This window comes from Thamnophis elegans, chromosome 5 (genome assembly GCF_009769535.1).
Source record: "Thamnophis elegans isolate rThaEle1 chromosome 5, rThaEle1.pri, whole genome shotgun sequence".
NCBI classification, from domain to species: domain Eukaryota; kingdom Metazoa; phylum Chordata; class Lepidosauria; order Squamata; family Colubridae; genus Thamnophis; species Thamnophis elegans.
Window position 1 is genome coordinate 12,882,748 of NC_045545.1, and position 23,127 is coordinate 12,905,874.

General features: G+C 42.4%; 1 protein-coding gene across 4 annotated transcripts in view; it reads left to right on the plus strand.

Moving 5' to 3' along the window:
• The first annotated feature begins 9,675 nt into the window (after positions 1-9,675).
• Positions 9,676-23,127, plus strand: part of ZNF644 (zinc finger protein 644) — a 64,309-nt gene continuing 50,857 nt past the window's right edge. For 2 of the 4 annotated variants that reach the window (XM_032217544.1, XM_032217545.1), the window contains exon 1: positions 9,678-9,790. The gene's annotated coding sequence lies outside the window, so the exon portion shown is untranslated. Of the gene's footprint in view, positions 9,791-23,127 lie in introns of all 4 variants that reach the window. The other 2 variants (XM_032217548.1, XM_032217547.1) reach the window with 2 other exon arrangements.

A 23,127-nucleotide genomic window follows, 5' to 3' on the forward strand; every position in this document is an offset into this window, starting at 1 on the left:
TCCGCAATAGCACATTTCTTCAGTGTCAACCAGAGCGTAATCCAAGAACATCTGAAATAATAATATAAAATAAAGTATATTTACATTGCCACTGAGGATCATTATGGAGTTAGGCCAGTCGGGAAAAGATGGAGCTTATGTTTAAGTCTGTAATTCTATTCCACCACACATACCTTGACTTCCCTTAGTGTTTTTTCTTCTTCGGGATTTAAGTCTGCCTTTCTTGAAACAGGCTTGAACAGTAGGAGAAAGACCTGATAATTTGTCAATCAAAACAAAACTCCTTACAGCTTGAAGAAAGTAAGGATCTCAAGAGTGATGTTGTAGCTAAGGGATCTACAATATTTTTAGATCGTAGAAATCCTGCTGATCTCAAACTGAAATTCCATGAGGCCTCTGAATAATAGTGATCACAAAATCACCCTAGATTCAGCTGAATAGTAATGAGAAGATCCCCTCTGTCTTGTCAGAAAGTGAACGAGTCCATTCAAAAAATGCTTTCATTGACATATGCTGTACAATCAGAGGTGGGTTCCTACCAGTTCGCACCTGTTCGGTAGAACCGGTTCATCAAATCTACCGAACCGGTTAGAAGAGGTTCCACCAGTGGACCCGTAAAGCAGGCCACACCTACAGAAGAGGTTCCAAAATTTTTTGAAACCCACCACTGGTCCTTGGATATGATTATTCTACACTATCATGCTCATATTTATAAAACTCAGTGCCTCTGTGAAAGGTAAGGATGACTACTGCATTTGTGGTGCAATCAGAACATTCCGTGTGTTGAAGTTGTTTTAATGCAAACCAAAGATGCCTTTTAAAAAACAAGTTTACATCATATTCTTCTGCATGCCAGTGCTGTGTGTGAGGTAATTTAAGGTGGTTCTGACAAGCGTCGTCGGCATCTTCATATCCGGTCACATGGGTGGCAAGCCACTCCCATCCGGTCACATGGGCGGCAAGCCACTCCCACAAAGGAGGCCACAGAGTAGGTTCGAACAATTTTTGAAACCCACCACTGTGTACAATCTTCTAACTTCCTTTTTCACATTTTAAAATTAAAGATGCATACACAAATGAGAACCTGAAACCAAAGTGCCCAGTCTCCTGCACTATCTATTTCTAAAAATTGCATTTTGTGAGATTGCCCACAACATGCTTTTAAAATGCCAGGTGCATTCACCAACCTAAACCACTGCCGTAGGTGGCTATTAATCTCTATGTCTTGAAGAATTCTTCACTTTAAGGACCACCTGCAGCTGCTTTTTAGGTTGATGAATGCATTTACCATTTTGGAAGCATAGCGTAATATGGGTAATCTCACAAACTGCAGTTCTTAGAAATATTACAGTCTCTTGGTTTTATTAATGTACAATAAAAGTGGGGAATGAACAGATTTGGTACAAAGTAAGTGGTATAAAACAGATCAGGGAAATAACAGATAAGGGGCATGCACTTATAAGCAGTGAATGCCATCTGCCACAGGGAGACTCACTATGCAATTATTAGAGCCAGCATGATTTTCCCAAAGAAACAGAATCTCTTGACCTTTTGCACAGTATTAGTATTTTGCCCTGAGACTTATAGATTTAATGTCCTTTTTGGACTAGAAACAAAAAACAAAAAAAACCATCACTGTATCAGAAAAAAAGATATTTTTCCAAGGTCTGGGCTAATGGTGTTTTAAATGACAGTGAATATTTATTTATTTATTTTTTATTAAGAAAATTTATATGGCTGCCAAACTCACACTGATTCCAGGCAGCTTAGAGAAATAAAACCCCAACACAAAACATAATAAATCCCCACGATATTATTGTGTAGTGTGTGGATCATTGATCACTGTACTGTTTGTATAGGTTTTTATGGTTTTTATTATAATTTATTTCATGACTAGAAATCACACAAAGTTTATGAAAGGGTAATCTGCAATACTTTTGCTCAAAAATCTCCTCTTACTTTCCATAAAAGGATTCACTCAGGAGAGAAACGGTATAAATGCATGGAGTGTGGAAAGACCTTTGCTCAAAGAGGTAATCTTACTTCCCATAAGATGATCCACACAGGGGAGAAGCCATATAAATGCATGGAGTGTGGAAAGACCTTTGCTCAAAGATGTCATCTTATTCACCATAACATGATTCACACAGGAGAGAAGCCATATAAATGCATGGAGTGTGGAAAGACCTTTGCTCAAAGAGGTAATCTTATTTCCCATAAGATGATCCACACAGGGGAGAAGCCATATAAATGCATGGAGTGTGGAAAGACCTTTGCTCAAAGACGTCATCTTATTCGCCATAACATGATTCACACAGGAGAGAAGCCATAGAAATGCATGGAGTGCGGAAAGACTTTTGCTCAAAAATGTCCTCTTACTTCCCATAAAAGGATCCACTCAGGAGAGAAACCATATAAATGAGCCGAGGTGGCGCAGTGGTTAGAGTGCAGTACTGCAGGCCACTTTAGCTGACTGTGATCTGCAGTTCAGCGGTTCAAATCTCACCAGCTCAAGGTCGACTCAGCTTTCCATCGTTCCAAGGTGGGTGAAATGAGGACCCAGACTGTGGGGGCAAGTTGCTGACTCAATTTGCTAAAAAATTTGTAAACCGCTTAGAGAGGGCTGACAGCCCTATGAAGCGGTATATAAGTCTAATAAATAAATAAATAAATAAATACTAATTTGTTTATTTCCAATGTTTCTAGCCCACCCAATTCCCAAAGACTTTGAGCAGTAGGAAGGCTAATAATAATACCGTATTCTCAGAGGATGAGCAGCTTTTGAAACAATTAATAGGAAAAGGCCTAAATTCTAGGTATTTGTCAAAATGAAACTTCATGAATGACTAATACCTAATCAATTTGGCAGCGTATGTAAAGCAGCTTCGGTATCTTATTCTGCTGGCTGATTCGTCCAGGAAGATGTGAGACCATTAGTCTATGAGGATCATCTCCCTCCCTTTCTGAAAATTAATGTTCCTGTTTGAAAGCAGTTCATTAAAGCATAGAAAATTTGAATTTAAGTGTGAAGGACAGTGCAGAAATATTCTCTACACATCCTATGCTTGAGCCTTTCAGATTAGAAAATTAAAATAGTGGAAGATGTCAGTTGTGTGGTAACACGGATTCTGTGTTTTATCTTATTTTTAAAGTCAGACCTGTCAGGAATTATTTAAACTAATGCAGACAAGGGAGGATTCAGTTTATATGTGTCAGGAACTTGTGAGGGAATACAGTAAAAATAAAAGGCTATTAATATATTAGTCTCTGGTGGAGATAATATTAATGCCATTGGAGCATGTACCTCTTTGGGACATATAGTTATGGGCAAATCTAAATTGGTCTTATTCTTTTTTAATTAGTGCAACAGCTGCTTCTAATTGATAAAGTTTCATTCGAAAGGACTTTAAGGAACCGTAGGTAACATAATTGCTTACTTCATAAGCTAGTCAAACAACTATCAAATAAACCAAACTCAGGATACCAATTCAGGGGCTTATAGGAAAATTATAATGCTGGAGATTTAGTCCAGAACTTGAGGAACAGAGATATTAATAGGGATATGTTGGACATCAGAATATCCAAATTGAAACACTATTGTATCTAGGTTAAGACTTCCCAACTTTAGTATGTTGGCTGGGGAATTCTGGGAGTTGTAGTGCCAGAGCTGGAAAACCTTGATGTAGGTGCTTCAAGGCATAAGGTATTCACCAATATTAAGGTGACCAGATTTTAACATTGGTAAAGAGGGACACCATTGGGGGGGTTGATTAAATTTTTTTAAAAAAATTGGGACTTTTTAAAAACGCTGTGGGACGCGGGACAAATTGTTCAAAATCGGGACTGTCCCACCAAAAGCGGGATGTCTGGTCACCTTAACCAATATATGACTCAAACACTATTGCAGCCATGACTTTAAGAACTACTTTAAGAACTGGCCAGTGTTGCAGAATTCTGTGATGGCAGAATCCAGAGTTATGGCCTCAAGATTAGTTTCATTAAATTAAACTTCCAGCTCCTGCTTTTGCTCTGAAACAGACATATCTCACCTGAAACCTTCACAATTGTAGTTTTCTTCCCATACATAGGTGATCTTTCCTTCATGCAATTTGATATGGAATATGCAGAACGCCCAATACTCATTTATCCAGGCATGGTCCAAACCAGGGGTGGGTTTCAGGCGGTTCGCGACGGTCCCCGCGAACCGGTTGGTCGGCGAACCCGGAAGTAAGTAACTTCCGGGAACGCCGAAGCATCCACCCGCCCGCGCGTGTTTCTTACCCAGTTTTGACGAGTTCTGTGCTTCCACGCATGCGCAGAACGCATACAGCGCCTGCGTGATCCTCCAGGAGCAGCTGGAGCATCGCACAGGCGCTAGTACTGTGTCAGGAAGTGAAGGAAAAGTTAGAAAGAATGGATAAACCTGGTGAATCCTGAAGTCCACCTTCAGCCCTGGAAACTCACTAACCCCAGGCCAATCATAATCTCTCAGGCTCACACAAGGAGGAAAGGTGGGATATAAATCTAACAAATACATAAATAAAATTTGAAATGGTTGCTGCACATTTAATTAAATTAAACTGTTTCAACAGAAGTGTGTTTATATTAATAGAACATTAGAATATCCTACAATATTCCCTATGTTAATGTGTTTGGGAGCAACTTTAAAATTAAGGTCATAAAAATGACCAATCAATTCTATATTTTTACATCTAGTACTTCCTATTTCAAGAAACTATGAATACATTTTGATGTATAGAAAGATGCAGCAGCATTGAGGTGATCTATGGAAATTAACAGTGCATTTCTTTGAATGCTTCAAAGCTCCCATAAGAAAGTTCCCATACTTTTATAAATTCATGGGGACTAGAGCCTTTAGTAGTCATAATAACAAGCATCGACACTTGCAAGATGTTGATACTGTTATGAGGAAGGCTCTACTTTATGCTATAATTTCACCAGAAGTCTTATTTTCTACCTTTTTCCATTGAATCAACATGATCCAAATGTGGAAGTGGTAAAGTGCTTTGTCATTTCAAAGAAGTTGAATCACTAAATGGGAACATGGAACATTTAAACTGACCACTTCTACATTTAGTTTGGGCTAAAAAAGCAATAGTGGATGAAACATAATTCCAAATGGAATACATACAAAGATTGAAAATTGTTCATGCTTATGGTTATCGTATTTAAATGTTATCATCTACTTTGACCATGAAATGTTTTTTAAAAAGTATTATCTACATAAAAATGTAGGAACAGAATTTCTAGGGAAACCATGCACATAAGAAACATGGCTGGATTATACCACCATTTACAACAGGGGTGTCAAACTTGATTTCATTGAGGGCTGCATCCGTTGTGTTTGACCTCAGAGGATCAGGGTGGGAGTGACTGGGTAGGCACTGCTGGGGTGGGCGTGGCTAGCTCAACATCACTCGTGTTGGCGGCACCTGGGGTGGCCAAGTGCTAAGGTAGGATTTCCTTCAGATCCTCCCTCACTCTCATTATAATCTTCCTTCCTTCCTCCCCTCCCTCCCTCCCCTTCTTTTTCTTTCCCTCTTCATTCTTTCTTCCCTTCTTTCATTATTTTTCCTTCCTTGCTCTCTTCCCATCTTCCCTTCTTTCTTTGTCTTTCCTCTTTCTCTTTCTCCTTTCCTGTCCTTTCTTGCATGTTCAAATTGTACTTGAGAGACCGCCTGCTGCCAATTACCTCCAATAGACCGATCAGATCCCACAGATTAGGCCTCCTCCGAATTCCATCCGCCGGCCAGTGCCGACTGGCGACTACCCGGAGGAGAGCCTTCTCTGTGGCTGCTCCGACCCTCTGGAACGAACTCCCCGTGGAGATTCGAACCCTCACCACCCTCCAGGCCTTCCGCAAAGCCCTTAAAACCTGGCTGTTCCGACAGGCCTGGGGCTAAAGAGTTTTTGCCCCCCTTCTCGAATGGTATGGTTGTTGTGTGTTTTTAAATTTTGTATTGTTATGTCTCGTCTTCTTATCCCCCTGTCTGTACCCCCTTCCCTGATTGAATTGTGAGCCGCCTTGAGTCCCCTTCGGGGAAAAGGGCGGCATATAAATGTAATAAATCCAATCCAATCCAAATGTAACAGGAGAAACATTTCTCCATTTGTTTTGCTTTTAGTTTGTTATTAAAGCACTGCCAATAAAAACAGAACTCAGGCAGGAGCAGGTGCAGCCCTCCCCCCGTCCCATATTTGGCCACAACAGCAGTGGTGGGATTCAGCCGGTTCGCACCTATTAGGGAGAACCGGCTGGTAACTTTCTAAGCAGTTCGGAGAACCGATTGTTGGAAGAAATCTTTTGTTTTTTCCCACTTTACAGGGCTAATCCTGTAAGGAAGACAGAAAGGAAACATTCTGGGGTTGTTTCTAGCCTAATCTTTATTGCCCTGCTTACAAAAACTGTCTCTCCAGTTAACCCTTATTACCATTGTAACAACTAAGGCGAAGTGCCCATCGACCTGAGTGATATTGACTTGGCCACACCCACGTGATCACATGACCACCGAGCCCCGCCTACCCAGCTGGTCATTAGGGCAGAGAACTGGTTGGTAAATTATTTGAATCCCACCACTGAATCCCAATAGCCTCCTGTTCTCCCCCCACCCTGCAAGCTGTTTTTGCGGGCTAGTCTTTTGCTGTTTCCAGGGCAGCCTGATGGGCCAGATCTAAGCACCCTCTGGGCCAGATCTGGCCTTGTACACCTTGAGTTTGATACCCTCATTTACAACATATTTTCATTTCTATTTATTCAGTTGATCATGCATCCTTTTTTGGGAGTCCACTTTGTTTGAAGAAAGAAAATTCAGAACGAATTCTTTGTAAGTTTTGTTGAGAATTTTAGTTTTACATATCAATTATTGTACATAATGTATTGTGAGATTACAAAATGTTTTAATGAAACATGTTCACATTTACCACATGAGAAAGGTTTAATTTATGCTAGTTGTTGCATGATATAGTGTACACGAAATGGCATATATATCTGTCGCTTAAACTTTTACTGAATATACTATTTATTTATATGACGAACCAGACACTAACTTAAAAAGACATCAGTAGAAGTCTAGTATGTTTGATTTGTAGATAATACACTTTTTTGTGTTAGCTCTTTGGACATTATGGGATGTAATACCATGTGATCTGAAAATTAAATAAGATGTGGATACTTTTACAATAACCAAATGCCATCTTGCATATCTATAAACTACTGTAGAATGAAACAGTATTAGATATCAGTGGCTGGAAAATGTAATGTCCTACTTCCTCATCTGAGAATAAAATTACAAGCAATACATCTTTGATTCTGTGAATGTTATTACCATGAATGGTATCCTGGCAGTTGGCACGCTGGAGTGGGAATGTTTTCTGTTGACATCATAGCAAGTGAGTATTCAAAAGACATAGGACTAATTATTGCAACTATATGACTGCAACAGCTTCTGACTTGTGTCTGAATCCAACCAATGATGTTAAATATTACCTTTAATCTCTAAATGCCTTAGAATCTAACACCTAAACATCGCTTTCTCCAATACAAATTGTCTTCAACTTATAATTGGTCACTTAGTGTTAGGACCTACCAAGAAAAAGGAAGTTATAACCCAGTTCCAAAGTTCTGACAGTTGCTCCCCGCCAGGTGCTCAGCAAATGGGCGCATTTACAGTCATGTGAATTATAGCCCTGCTTTAGACACAAAGCGATCTGATTCACTTTGGGCCAGCCACTCGCTCTGAGCTCTAGAAAGGAGACAATGGCAAGCCACTTTGGAAAAACCTTTTCAAGAAAATGTCTATGGAGATTCTCAGTCATCCAGGTCATAGTTGTCCAAAAAATGGCAATTGGACTTTCTGGCTTTTCTTTGAAGACATTTCATTTCTCATCCAAAAAGCTTCTTCAGCTTGTTGGAAGAAATGTCCTTCTGGGTTCAGTTCCAAGTGGGGAAAAAAGACACCGGAAACATGGAGGTTGCTTGCAAAGATGGTTTAATGGTGGACAGGATCACATGGCTTGAGTTCCTGAACAGAAAAGGGGGATCACATGCTTCCACATGTTGGATAAAGGAGAGAGCGACATGCTGAAAGTTCCTGGTTTTATGCCCTTTCTGGCCTTTGATCTTGATCTTGTATTCAGACTCCCATGGGGCCATGCAGAGGCAACTCTGTAGGCTGTCTTGAGTCCAAGTTTGGTTGAGCATTACTTCTTCCCAGGTGCCCTGTGGTGAGATGGGTAAAGGGCCAATACTATCATGTCTTAATCCCATCACCCTGGAGCTGAAGGGGGGAGGTCTTTGTTAGGTAGAATAGACTGGCCCAGGCTTTTTAAATGGCCCAGACAGAGGTTGGGGCTGTTAAGAGCGAGTCTGCTTCCTGCCTAAAAACATGTTTCTCCATTTCTGATCCAGGGAAATATAATATACTGCCTTTTCAATATTTTCCAGGCTATTTCATTTTTCTAGGGGGGGGGATTAACTTCCTACAAGCTCTTTCCAAGAAAATCGCAGGGACTTGTTCGGGAAGTTTCCAGGAGTCAAAATTGATTTGGGAGCCGAGGTGGCGCAGTGGTTAAATGCAGCACTGCAGGCTACTTCAGCTGACTGCAGTTTAGCAGTTCGGGTGTTCAAATCTCACCGGCTCAAAGGTTGACTCAGCCTTCCATCCTTCCAAGGTGGGTAAAATGAGGACCCGGATTGTTGTTGGGGGCAATATGCTGACTCTGTAAACCGCTTAGAGAGGGCTGAAAGCCCTATGAAGCGGTATATAAGTCTAACTGCTATTGCTATTGCTAACTATTGCTATTCAAAGGCACCAAAAATATATTCTCAGGCATCACATTGCTTGCACAAGGGACCTAATACATTGAATTTTTTTTATAAGAGTAAAAACTCAAGAGACATTTACTCCACATTGAAATGAAAGACAAGCATCAGGAACCTCATTGTTTAATTTGTGATGTGGATGGTGTGTGTGTGTGTGTGTGTGTGTGTGTGATTTTCTATCCCTTTATTCTTAATATTTGTGTACAAAAAAATGCACCCACCATTCTACAACACCATTAATATACCGCCTTCCTAAAACTTTTTAAGGGAAAACCTCATGGAAGATGGGGTCAGATCAGCCATCAGCTAAGTCAACGACCCCAAACTTAACTATCCAAGAACAGAAGAACCAAGACATGTTCATGGATCCAACTGCCTGGTTCTAGCTCAGCCAGTGGAAAGAATAAAGGCGAGCGCCTCTTTTGCGGTCGAGGGGAACTGGGAAGCCTCCCTCCAACCCTTCCAGGGGAAAGGAACATTTTTTTCCCCCTGGGAGCTGAGAAGGCTCCCGCACATGCGTCCTGCCGGCCAAAGTAGGGCGGAGGATGTGCTTGATGAGGGGGGAATCCAAGGCGAGGCGGCGTGATGTCGTCATGACGCTTCACGCAACTCCCCCCATTCCGTCTGACGCACGCCCTGTTCGAGCCCGTGAGTTTTCCGTTATGGTTATTATTATTATTGTTATTTTCAACGGGGGCGGGGGAGTGGGGTGGGGGGAAACAGGGAGAGGGGCGTTGGGGAGGGGGGGGGCGAAGGCGGAGGGAGGGAACCTCGCGCGGGGAGCCAGGAGCGAGAAGAGGTTGGAATGGAATGCGCGCGCGAAAGGGAGGAGGCAGAGCGGGGAGAAGAGGGGGGGGGTCTTGACTCCATCCTGTCGCATCAGAGAACATGGCGGCTGCCGCTGGTGCGGCAAAGGGGCTCGACCAGGCCGGGCTTGGGCCGTTGGAGGTAAGTAGCCGAGAGCCGGGAAGGGGGGGGGGGAAACGGCGCCTTGGCAGGGGTGGCTTGGGAAACTAGGCCGGCCTTTTGAAGACTTCGGGGTGTGGAAAGGCGAGGGAGTCCCCCGGGGCCCCGGTTTGCTTTCCTCCACAAATCTGCTTACGGGTCGGACTGGGCCGGGCACAAAGAGCCGCTGCGCTGAGGAGGGTTTTGTTCGGCGGTCACATGAAACGGCGTAGCCAGTGAACGCGGAGTTGGGAGACGCCGCTGGCCCCCCGAAAAGGAGCCTCGGCTGGAGTTCGAGAGGGAAGCCCCGAGCAGGAATTGACTTGGGCGACCCGAAGAAGGCCGCGGAGGGAATGAGGTCACCCTGGCAGCGCCTGGTTTGGGGGGGGGGGGAGAGGAATATCGTTCATGTAAAGCAGGATACTGTAGTGGGGAAGAAGTCCCGGGCCATCGTTGGCCTCCAGCTCCCCTCCCGGGAGATATCCTGATCTCTTTGATATTATTTCATAATTATTGTTAACGTTAAACCTGAGCCGGCGTTACCTGAGTGTTGAAGCTGAAGCATACACTTCACAGCCATGCTTTTTTTTTTTTTAAAGAAACAAGCAAACTTCATATTGGCGTCAGGCCTTTCGACCCTCTGTAGGTTTTCTCGGGACACTGTGGCCATTCTTGCTGCCCTAGGGTGCCCACTAGCCAATTGTAAGAAGTTCAGGTGATCCTGAAATTGTCTTAACTTATTGGACGGAAGGTATGGATGGAATGTACTTTGTCTCCTCCTGTTCCCTTTCCTCTGGTTTCTGAACTTTCTGTTGCACCAGTGTTCTCCACTGAAGACCCAGGCAAGGCTTTGGTGTGTGATTTTGGCTTGCTTTCCAGTTTCCAAAGCAGGGTACTGTAGTACATTTATTTTAATGCATGGAAAAAGTAAATAATACCTATAATCTGATGTAGGAGTAAATAATACAGAGGAGAACTGTACTTTTCAAATCATGGAAGAAGACAATTTACTGGGTACTAATAGACACACACACACACATATACACACACATGTGCATTGTTGTCCTTCTAAATTTTGGTAATTTATTTTATATTTTATGTACTTTTTCTTTATAGTATCATTGATGAGGTAACTTATAGTGTAGGGATCCAGACAAACATTTAAATTTGGATGGGTACACTAATGTTTGGAATTCTTTACTGCATATTTTCTCCTTGATAGATGAAAGATTCAAAATGTGAAAATATGGGGCAGAGGAATTCTGCTGCTATAGCATAGGTAAGATTTCAACCGACCATACATTGCCTGATATGAAAACTCTTCTCAACAGAGCAAATACTCCTAAATAAAACAATTTGATTTTTAGGACATTGTAACATTTTTTAGACCAATAGACAGTATTAATGGCTCTAAAGAGATTTGGTTTTAGGAGTTAAGTTTATTCTGGATGTTTTCATGGATCTGAGAGCATTTGGGATAGCTATCTTCAAATATTTATAAGAATAACTAGAAAGGAGCAACTAAACCTAGGGCAAAGAGATGTAATTGTGGCTCACTTGTGGTTTATACTATTTTGCAAGTAGATAATTTTGGAATATTATCATGATTTTCTTGTAAAAATATTTTAAAAGAAAAGAGAAGAAAATACATAGAATATAGATATTATATGGAAAAATCTGCAGAGTAGTATAAGATAAACTATTCCATTGGGGAAAAACACATTAATTCTTATATATCACCTCAGATTAAAATCAAGATAAAGATAGTTTCACAACATTTTAACATTTTAGCACTTTCAAAACTGTTATATTTAACTGTTATTAAAGTCAAACTTTAGATTAGCTGAGAAATCCATACAATATAAATAAAAATCACAGTTAAAACATCAAGAACTCTTTTTTTAAGACGATTGAAACCTTGGGTGTGATGGCAAGCAATGTACATATTTGTTCTACATTAACAGTTTCCGGGTTAAATTGAAATTAGTAAACTTCTCATGTACGACTAGGGAAATTATCACTCATCCAGGTCATGGTTGTCCCAAAGGTGCTTTTTCAAGAGGCAACTGGACTTTCTGGTTTTTCTTTGAAGATGTTTCATTTTTCATCCAAGAAGGTCTCTGCCGAAGAAACTTCTTGGATGAGAAGTGAAATGTCTTCAAAGAAAAACCAGAAAGTCCAGTTGCCTCTTGAAAAAGCAACTTTGAGATTCTCATGTGGGAGTATTTTGGACATTGATGTATATTTCTAGAGATTAAACTGTCATTCTTCTAATCAGAGTATTGCATATCATTTCCAGGAAGATGCATACATTATCCTGGTAGCAGTTACAGTATGCCAGCTCAGTGTGAATAATGATTTCCTTAGGAGGGCTATGAAATGGTTGCCATTCCTCTTTTTTTTTTACAATGTTCTTTTACCTGGAGTCTTAAGTTCCTGTAAGACCTGGAATCAGTACACAGAATATTTTCTAATATTGTAGTGCACAATATACATTATTATATATTTAACAGATTCATTTGAGCTTAACTGGTAAAAGTGATTTGAGTAGGCTTCATGTCTTGATGTCAACTGAAATAAATGGGAGGTGTTCATGAGCAGCATAGGTAGAGTATGTGACACTTAAGATAAAACATAGATGGACTGCAGGGTCATTACGATAAACAGTTAAAACCAGTCTGTATAGTTGGAGTTGTCTCCAGTTACATTTGTTTTCATGTAGCTCTCCAAAATATAATAGGAATTTGAAATTTGACCTATCTCACTCAGTTACATAGTTTACTGAATATTCCAAGGCAATCATTCTCTCAGTTGACTCTCTCTTAGAGTTATGTGAGGATAAAATGAGATCAAGCATTTATTTTGCCCTGAACTCTATGGAACAGCTATACAAATATGATGTCCAACGTTCATGAACAGATATCCCATTACTTGCATTTTCTTTGTATATACTCTGTGTCTTGTCTTAGAGAGTCCCTCAGCTTGAAAAAATTTCCTGGGAGAAATACAGAGGAACAATATGCCACTGTTGGCATATTGTTGGCTTCAAATGATGAAGGGAGCTTCTATTAATGTCAGTATTGATGATGTCCCTGAAATGCAACTGAAGTAATTCAAACATTATTAATTATAAGATATTGATAAATATATATCCTCCTGTGTATAATAGTGCAGTAATCCATATTACCGTATATACTCGAGTATAAGCCAACCCGAATATAAGCCGAGGCACCTAATTTTACCCCAAAAAGCTGGAAAAGTTATTGACTCGAGTATAAGCCTAGGGTGGGAAATGCAGCAGCTACGGTAAATTTCAAAAATAAAAAATCAGTGTTATTTGAAACTCAAAGTTATGTTTATTCAAGGGACCCGCTTAATTAAAGTGTTCTATAATATCAGTATGACTTATAATACTGCAAGTCTGCAATATTAAAATACTTGTATAGGGGATCCCCGGGATCCCCCGAAGAGATCAAATCACAACCAGTATGCCACCTTCTTGGTATATTGTTTTTATTTTCACTGAGTTTTTAAAAATGAGCATTATTTCATCCTTTTTTTCTTTATGTTTGATTGGTATCTGCAATTTGTGTTAATTCTGTTCATACATATAATATAAATGAAAAACCCAGCTTTCTTAAAAAATATTTTAAGTTCTTTCTGGTGCTCCCTTTTAGAATTGGCCAACTAATATTTCTGTTCGCCCAACTGATGTCAGGCAGAGTTAACTGAAAAAGTAATTTTTCATGAAAGGACATTTTCCTAGGATTTTAATTGTTCTTACTGTCAGATTTCTCATTATTTCCAGCTTGAGTCTCCTTCTGACAAGTTTCCATTGCTTCTTGTCCTGTCCTCAGGTGCTATTGCTGCCGCCGCCTCCTCCTCCTCCAACAGCACCAGCACATTTGCTGCCCAGCGCTGCGGCTGAGGTGAAGCCGCCAAAGCTCCCGCTGGCGCCCCCGCAGCGTTGGGCGGATATCCGGCAGTGCTGTTGGAGGAGGAGGAGGCGAACCAGCCTGCCATCGCCGGCCACCGCTAGCCCCGCCGCTCTTCCCACCCCCTTCCAAGCCCCACAGTCCAGCGGATGGAGCAGAAGCAGCTCCGGGGCTTCGCTGCTGCTCCCCGCATTTTCTGCACGGGGATCCCTTGGAGAGGGGATTCCAGCCTGCCATCGCCGGCCACCGCTAGCCCCGCCGCTCTTCCCACCCCCTTCCAAGCCCCACAGTCCAGCGGATGGAGCAGAAGCAGCTCCGGGGCTTCGCTGCTGCTCCCCGCATTTTCTGCACGGGGATCCCTTGGAGAGGGGATTCCAGCCTGCCATTGCCGGCCACCGCTAGCCCCGCCGCTCTTCCCACCCCCTTCCAAGCCCCACAGTCCAGCGGATGGAGCAGAAGCAGCTCCGGGGCTTCGCTGCTGCTCCCCGCATTTTCTGCACGGGGATCCCTTGGAGAGGGGATTCCAGCCTGCCATCGCCAGCCACTGCCAGCCCCGCCGCTCTTCCCACCCCCTTCCAAGCCCCACAGTCCAGCGGATGGAGCAGAAGCAGCTCCGGGGCTTCGCTGCTGCTCCCCGCATTTTCTGCACGGGGATCCCTTGGAGAGGGGATTCCAGCCTGCCATTGCCGGCCACCGCTAGCCCCGCCGCTCTTCCCACCCCCTTCCAAGCCCCACAGTCCAGCGGATGGAGCAGAAGCAGCTCCGGGGCTTCGCTGCTGCTCCCCGCATTTTCTGCACGGGGATCCCTTGGAGAGGGGATTCCAGCCTGCCATCGCCAGCCACTGCCAGCCCCGCCGCTCTTCCCACCCCCTTCCAAGCCCCACAGTCCAGCGGATGGAGCAGAAGCAGCTCCGGGGCTTCGCTGCTGCTCCCCGCATTTTCTGCACGGGGATCCCTTGGAGAGGGGATTCCAGCCTGCCATCGCCGGCCACCGCTAGCCCCGCCGCTCTTCCCACCCCCTTCCAAGCCCCACAGTCCAGCGGACGGAGCAGAAGCAGCTCCGGGGCTTCGCTGCTCCGTCCGCTGGACTGTGGGGCTTGGAAGGGGGTGGGAAGAGCGGCGGGGCTAGCGGTGGCTGGCGATGGCAGGCTGGAATCCCCTCTCCAAGGGATCCCCGTGCAGAAAATGCGGGGAGCAGCAGCGAAGCCCCGGAGCTGCTTCTGCTCCGTCCGCTGGACTGTGGGGCTTGGAAGGGGTCGGGAAGAGCGGCGGGGCTAGCGGTGGCCGGCGATGGCAGGCTGGTTCGCCTCCTCCTCCTCCAACAGGCAACAGCACTGCCGGATCCAGTTGTAGACTCGAGTATAAGCCGAGGCGGCTTTTTTCAGCCCAAAAAGTGGGCTGAAAAACCCGGCTTATACTCGAGTATATACGGTATAATTTGAAGAACGAAATAGGTTTGCAGTAGAAGGAAGAATTATTTAAGATTCAGCATATTTAAAATATTTTATGTTTTAATATACTTATATCCCTAATATTATATATTCTTTAAAATGCAGACACAAGTCTCTCTTTTATTATTCTGTGTGAATCACTTCAGCAATGTTGAAGTAAATAAAAGGTTCTGTGGAGGATGAGTGGGTATGTATTCAGCACTTGCTGGCAATTCCATAAACCAACTGCATTTTTTCCTTATGTAATTGTAGAGGACAGGGAAAAGGTGTGGCTATTTTGAAAAGTTTCTGACAGATTCTCTGTGAATGGTCCTGTGTGTTTCAATTTTTTTTGAAAGCATAGCCCAAATGAAAAAAAAATATTTTTCCTTTACATTTAAGAAATGTGAAACAAAACCTGAACATAAATTTTGCATTCGCACAAAGTTTCTTTAAAACAACAACTAAGTTGTAAGGTTAATTATTTAGTGCAGACCTTCAGATTATTAGATCTGATCTTGATCATTAGATATTCTGTTTTGAGAATATCTTGCACTTTGCAAATATTTTCTTTATCTGCTGATTAATGTTATCTGACTTAAGAGGGAGCAAGTTGGATGTGAAAAGGTACATGTTTGAGTTTGAGTTAAGGTTCAAACACCAAAGGCATAAATGTAGAATATAAAACAATGCATTTTCATGCATTAATCTCCAGAGAGACCTCTTTACCTAGCAGAGGGTAGAGAGGAAGACCTATGAACCAGATACTCAATGATGTTTCCTAACTCAGACAAAAAGTAGTGTCTGAATAGTTGTCACATTCTGTGTTTCTGTGCCTTTACTAATAACTTTTATCATGTTGTATTTTACTTCCTGGAAAAAATGAAAATGGACACCTGTACAAGTCTTCAGAATGTAGTTTTGTTTAAAAAGAGGGATAGAAGGCCAGTTTGGTGTAATAGTTAAGTCATCAGGTTATAAATTGGGAGTCAATTCTAGTCTGCCTTGGGCACCAAGCGAGTTGGGCCAATCACATTTCAGCTCTAGGAAGGAGGCAGTGGCAAATCATTTATGATACTTGCCAAAAAAAAGTGCAGGGACTCGTCCAGGTGGTTGCCAGGAGTCAAGCTTGACTCAAACACACATGAAAAAAAAAGGATATGCTCTGAAATTTGAATTCAGAACTTTGCTGTTCCTTAAAGTGTGAGAGGCTATTTGTACAGTAATTCAGACTTCTGTCTCTGTACTATTAGTTCTTCAAGCCTAGAAGGAAGAATGAGAGTTCAGTTGATTGTTACAGGAAAGTTGTTGTCTGCAAGGTTGTGATAAGCCGATAGTCGGAATATGTCTACCAAATGTGCATTTGTGTCATCATAGCAGATTTACCGGGGGAAAATGCAACATTTGAAGTTGTTTGTATACGAATTTCATTTGGTTCAGTAGTTGCCTATACTACCCAAAAAAACACTCTCAGAGACCCTTTTTCACATTGTTCTATGACCTGTTGTGTAAAGAGAAAATAACAATGGTATATGCGCCCGTGGAACTTGCTTAATTATAGCTAAATGGTGCTAAAGACTTTCACATACATATACATACACATACATACATACATACATACATATGTGTGTGAATAAACAGTAGAACATACCACTAGTTTAATTTTTAAGTGTTTTACAGTGTTTAGCTGTTTAATGAAAAAATATGCATATTTTCAGGAACCAAGTCCAATTGCAAACTTTTAAATACTTGGGATTTCTTGGGAACAAGTGCAAAATTTAATATTCTTCCAATATAGAAGAAATAAAAGCTAAGGAAGTGGAATCCAAGCTTGGTATCTATATTCCAACAAGTTTCCTATCTGGGAACCATAAGACAGTTCCATCCTTTTTCCATCACCAACTAAAAGATGACATACATTTATACAGATATTTCTGCTCCATGTGTACATATATTTTATTCTTATATAGTTGTGCATGTTTCTACTAGTATTGCAGTTTCTATATGTATTGTAGTTGCCTGCTGTAAACTACTGGAGTAATCAACTGTAGCAATGACTTGTAACAGCTTTCTGAAACTGTAACAGTTTTTTTTAACTGTATCTGCACTTTAAACCACAAAATGACTTACAAATATCTTCTCTTAGCTTTTGAATATGATAGCATTTTTAAAACAGGCTAAAATGAGAGTTGCATTCTGCTTAAAGAGGCATGTCAGCTCAGATAAAGATATCTGCTATTGATGTTTGTAACTGTTCCTGAATTTACCATTGCTTATTTTTAAATGAGAGAGGTATAATAGTTAAGGGAAGATTTTAGGTTTCCTGGTTCAGTTTTAGTAGATCGAGATATCCCCAAGGTGCTTTTTCAAAAGGCATCTGGACTTCCTTTTTTTTCTTTAAAAACATTTTGGTTTTCATCCAAGAAGGTTCTTCAATTCTGACTGAAAGATGGAGAATGGAAGGATTTTATTTCATGATTTATATTCTTTGACCTCTCTTTCAAACCAAACAAAGCAAAGTTTACATTTTGGGCAGAGAAGACCACTGGTTTGAAAAAAGAGTCAAAGAGGCCACCTACATTAAGATTGAACAGCCAGTTGCCTTTTGAAAAAGCACCTTTGGGACAACCATGACCTGGATGACTGGGAATCTCCCTAGACAGATAGAGATAAATTTTTGCTTTAGTTTTCCAGAGTGGGTTTGCAGGATGGGCCAGAGATGGTATTATCATAGCTAATTGGCCTCGAGACTGGGTTGAAGCTGAAGCCACGCCTCTGGGCTCCTCTCCTCTGACTCCAGTTTCAATCCAGTCTGGCCAAAGAGAGGTTGTAAATTCTTGACTCCTGATCTGATTCAACTTTTTTGGACCATCCTCAACTCAACTTGCTTCCTTCTCACAAGGAGACCCTTCCTTCACTTCCCAGTAAGTCCCTGCTATTAGCTGCGGTTTTTCCAGCTACTCGAGGGTTAAATCTCAGGGCTTGGAGGCTCTGGTGGCTGGGTCGCTGTCCCAGTGGCCATTTTGGCTGGCGACCACGTGGAGCCCTGAGAAGGCAGATCAGCGCCAGTGGGGGCTAAAGGGCTCTGATTTCCAGCCCGACAATCCAGAAGCCTAAAAGGAGAGCCCACCTTGCTGCAGCAGCAACAGGAAGCCCCAGGAATGGCAGAGGCAACTGGGAAGCAGCGCGACAGCAGCAGACTCCCTGGAAACCTGCAACAACCCTGAAATGCACCCCAGTAGTGTTTTAAATTTTGGGGCACATGACGAAAGGAATAAGGACCTTGTCATTCTAGCTGTGGAGGTGGTGGTGAGGAGCAAATCGCAGGAAGCACGAGGAGTAGTTATAAGTAGTTGCATGATGGTGGGTAGATCCCCTTCCCCCCATGTCTCCTGGGGAGGGGACTTCCACCAGGCAGCATCCCACTGCCTCTTCCAGGAGGCTTAAAGCCTCGACTGACACTCGCCCTTCCCATGCCAGCCAAAGAGACGAAGCTAGGAGGCACAGGGCAGAGAGGTTGAGGGCTCTGCAGGGCAGGATCAGTCCCTTCCCCTCCAGGTCCAGGTCACCCCTAGGGAGCCCTTCCAGGCAGGATTCTCCCTCTAAGTCATCAGATTCCTTGAGGGAGTGCATTGGGGGGGTTGCCCATTCCCCTCTCCTTTCCATGGAGGATTTTGACCAGGTAGATAACCAGCCTGGGTTTCTATCCCTAAAGACTCAGCTGGGAGATAGAGATCGGTCCAGGCCAACCCTGGCACCTACCCCCAGCCATAGTCAGGTGCCTGGGGAATCCAGCTGGGACTCCTTGGATATGGAGGACCTGCCTGTGGGTCTTCAGAACCTCATTGAAAGAGCCATTGCATCTGGTGTGGCTGCAAATTTGCAGTGCCAGAGGCCTCGCTCTGCCTCTCAGGGCGAGGTCACGGTCCCCAGCTCTTCATCAGCCCAGCCACGGGGCCCCTCCCAGCCAGACCGCCCCCTGGGTCCCCGTCCTTGGCAAGTGAGGGGTCTGTCCTGGGGGATAAGGCGCAGCGTGACCCAGATTTCTCTGAGGACATGGAGGAACTGGAGCCTGAACCTCCAGCCTTCATGGGATTGTTCCCTTCTAATTTGTTCCGGTCCCTCATACACAAGGCGCATGCCACTGCTCAGCTGAGGAGGGGGCCAAGGCAGGTGAGCCAGCAAGGAAGCCCCAGGGCACGGTCTATTCTGAGCCCAAAGAGGTTAAGGAGGAGATTCCTGCTCCCAGCCTTTTCCTGGAAGTAGTTAAGAGACAGTGGGAGACACCCGGGGCTTTCCCCACCCCATGCAGCAATGACAGATGGTTCTATAACATCGAACCAGGTTTCTCCCAAGCATTGCAGATGCCCTCTGTGGATCTGCCGGTGGTGGCCTTGGCTGCCCCAGCATCGCTAGTACCAAGGACAGAAAGGCAGAGATGATCCTCAGGAAGACCTTCCAGTCGTTGGCTTGGGCCATTAAGGCGGCGGCCTCCGCCTCGTTTTTCAACCATACGGCCATCCTTTGCATGGAGGAGATTCAGGCACGCATTCCACCGGAGGACGTATATCAAGATTTGTACTGGACTACAAAAAAGGTTGAATTAGTTTTAAAATAGGAATACATTGGGGTTGTGGTTTTTGTTTTGCAATGATACAGTATGAGATACATACATACTGTATATTTACTGTATAATTGATACATACTGTATAATTGCAAAAAACCCAATGTATTTATTTTTAAAAATTGATTCAGCCATTTTGTACTCAGTACAAATATAGATGGAACTTTATTAGACAGAATTCATTTTTAAAATAGGATACAGTATAGGAAAATGGAAATGAGCAGAAGTTTATCATTGCCACCTTCAGGTTTAAAGGGAGAGTGCAGTAAGAAATATAGCCTGGTCAACGTTTGATAGAATACAGAAATGACCATGCAGCATAATTATTAAACTGGTAGTAATGCTTTTAATTTTATTTATGATCGAAATATGGAATTATTATATTTCTACTTTATTATTTCAAAAAGTATAATTATGTAAAATATTTTAGAATATTTATGATGATAATATGTGTTAAATGCAAAGACTTAATCTACAAGAATTTCTACAATTTACAACTTCTCTACAAGAAGTTGGATAGAAAAGTGTAATTTGTTGTGAAAAATAAGAGATGAATCTTGTTTTATTAGACAACCCTAACATTCGAAATCTACTTGGAACTTTAATATGTTTATCAATGTTTTCAAATTATTGTTAAATGGCAGTGGCAAAAATAAAGCTAATGTGAGCCAGTTTGGTCTAGTGGTTAAGGCACCAGGCTAGAAATCAGGAGACTGTGAGTTCTAGTCTTGCCTTAGACATGATAGTCAGCCAGGTGACCTTGAGCCAGTTCACACACACACAGCCTAACTTGACTCATAGGGTAGTAGTTGTGAAAAGTAGGAGGAGAAAGGTGTGCTGGGTTATTTGTAAAATAATAAAGGCAAGATTTAAATAAACATTGTAAATTTCTATCCATTTCAATATGTATGTATTTGATTATCAATTCTGTTCAAAATTTTAAAACCCAAGAGCATAAAAAATTAATTAAACTTAGATTAATTGAAAAAATTATTTATATATATATGTGTGTGTGTGTACGTATGTACACGAGGTGCGCAGTGGTTAGGGTGCAGTACTGCAGGCCACTTCAGCTGACTGTTATCTGCAGTTCAGCGGTTCAAATCTCACCGCCTCAAGGTTGACTCAGCCTTCCATCCTTCCAAGGTGGGTGAAATGAGGACCCAGATTGTGGGGGCAATATGCTGACTCCGTAAACCACTTAGAGAGGGCTGAAAGCCCTATGAAGCAGTATATAAGTCTAACTGCTATTGCTATTGCTGTGTTATATGTATGTGTGTACACACACACACAGAAAAAGTCAGTCTCCCATATCAGTTGGGGACATATCCCAGTCACCCATTTCGGCTACGGAGTAGTCTTGATCTTGAATTGCTGTGAGATGAGGCCATGGCAATTCTAAGCAACCGGATTAAATGAAAAGTGGGTATATCTTACAGAAGTGCATGCATGGGCTATTCTCTTTTCCTGTTCTAGCTGTTTGATTATTTTGGTGGGGGGGGGGCAGGAGGAACTCAGTAGAGTGAGCAATATGCAGGAAGCAGCTTTTATTCGGCTCTCAAAGAATGCAAAGCTACAACAAGGATAAATTGGAAGAAGATAGTCTTAGACACTGTGTATCTGCTCAGACACACAATCAGGCACAACAAGCTAGTTTGCTTGTTTATATACTTGCTTAGATTTAAACACTACTTCAATCCCAAAACTCTTAAGCAGGTAACACTTTACTTTGTTCAATTGTATTTATATACTGCTTCTATCCAGATTGTAAGTAGTCAATAATCCCTCACATTTTAAGAATTAGATTTAAAATTGCAACTTCAATTTATTCCACATTTGCTGTTTAGATCTTACCCTCAGCAAAAGTCAATTTATTACCTTTCATTTGGCACATTCCTGATAGCAACATGCATTTTGGGGAGCCACTTTGTTACCTGGGTATGTTTTAAAAAAAACACTAATAATTTCCAACTTTAAATCTGATAATCTTTCTTAGTAATGAATTCTGTTTCAAGAAACAAATGTCTCCTGGTGATGTGATCTGATGCCACCTTAAGAAATAGGACCATAATAATGCCTCTTTGTAAATCTCCCAGGTATTCTAGAAGGAACTCTATAATAACAACATAAGGTCATATACATATGACATAATAACATGATACACATATATCACTGTTCCTGTTTTGCCTGTAGAAGTTTCCCTGAACAGACACCTTTCAGATGTGTTAGATATAATTGCAAGGCTCCTCACCCAATATGATCATCATGGTCATGATTGTTGTATATGCTGTAAATTGTAATATGGCACACAAATAGATTCCTATTTGGGGAAGACGATTTATAATTTCAGTCTGTTGCGTAGCTTCAATGCCGTATTGTTGTACATGTTATTTCTGAATTATGTTATCAGAAAATTTTCATTCTGGTGCAAAGATATTTGAGCTGCTTGGGTTTTGACTGATTATACTTTATAGTAATAGATGTAAATATGAGGAAAAAATGTTGAAAATCTACCCTGTTTCTCCAAAAAAATAAGACCTCACTGGATAATAAGCCCAATTGGGTTTTTAAGCATGTGCTAAAATAAGCCCTCCCCGAAAATATTGCAACACAGCAGCAGCCATGAGGTGACCATGCTCGCTGCCTCCTGCACAAGACTTCCCTGAAAATAAGGCCAAGCACTTATTTCCGGGGTTCAAAAGAAGTTAAGAAGACCCTGTCTTACTTTTGGGAAAACATGGTAATTATAAATCAACTTGTAAATACCTTTGGAGGATATGAGACTGGTAGTTCCTTGAAATATATGAAACTGATTTATTAAAATTAATAGAATAGTTAATTGAAATGATCTCCACAAAATACAATTAGACATGAAAAAATTATCCATAATTGGTGGAGATAGCATCCAGGAATGGGTTAACTCTGTCCAGCATCTAATGCCTCACCCCAACTCCACTGAGCCACCAATTAAGTCAGTGAACTATGGGGGGGGGCATTCTCCAGGCAAGGCAGCTGCCATGTGGCAACCCGCAATGGCGACTTCCATGACAGGGGACTCAGCCTTGGCGACTGAAACCCCTCACAGCTCCTCCCCTCAGAGCAGACCATCAGCAGGATCCTCGGGATCAAGGCCTGCTCGCAAGCAGGCAGCCCCAGAACTCGAACCTAAGAGGTGTGCTTCAAAGACCTCCAAAATCACTAAACGGGCTGATGTCGACTTCAAAAGGCCCTGGACAGGGAGTTTGAGAAGGCCCAGAGGGAGGCAGCCAGAAGGCCCTCGGAGTCAGTGTCATTGGAGCAGGGCAGCCCTCATCTTTTGTGGATGCTCAGAAATCTTACCTTAGCCCCAAG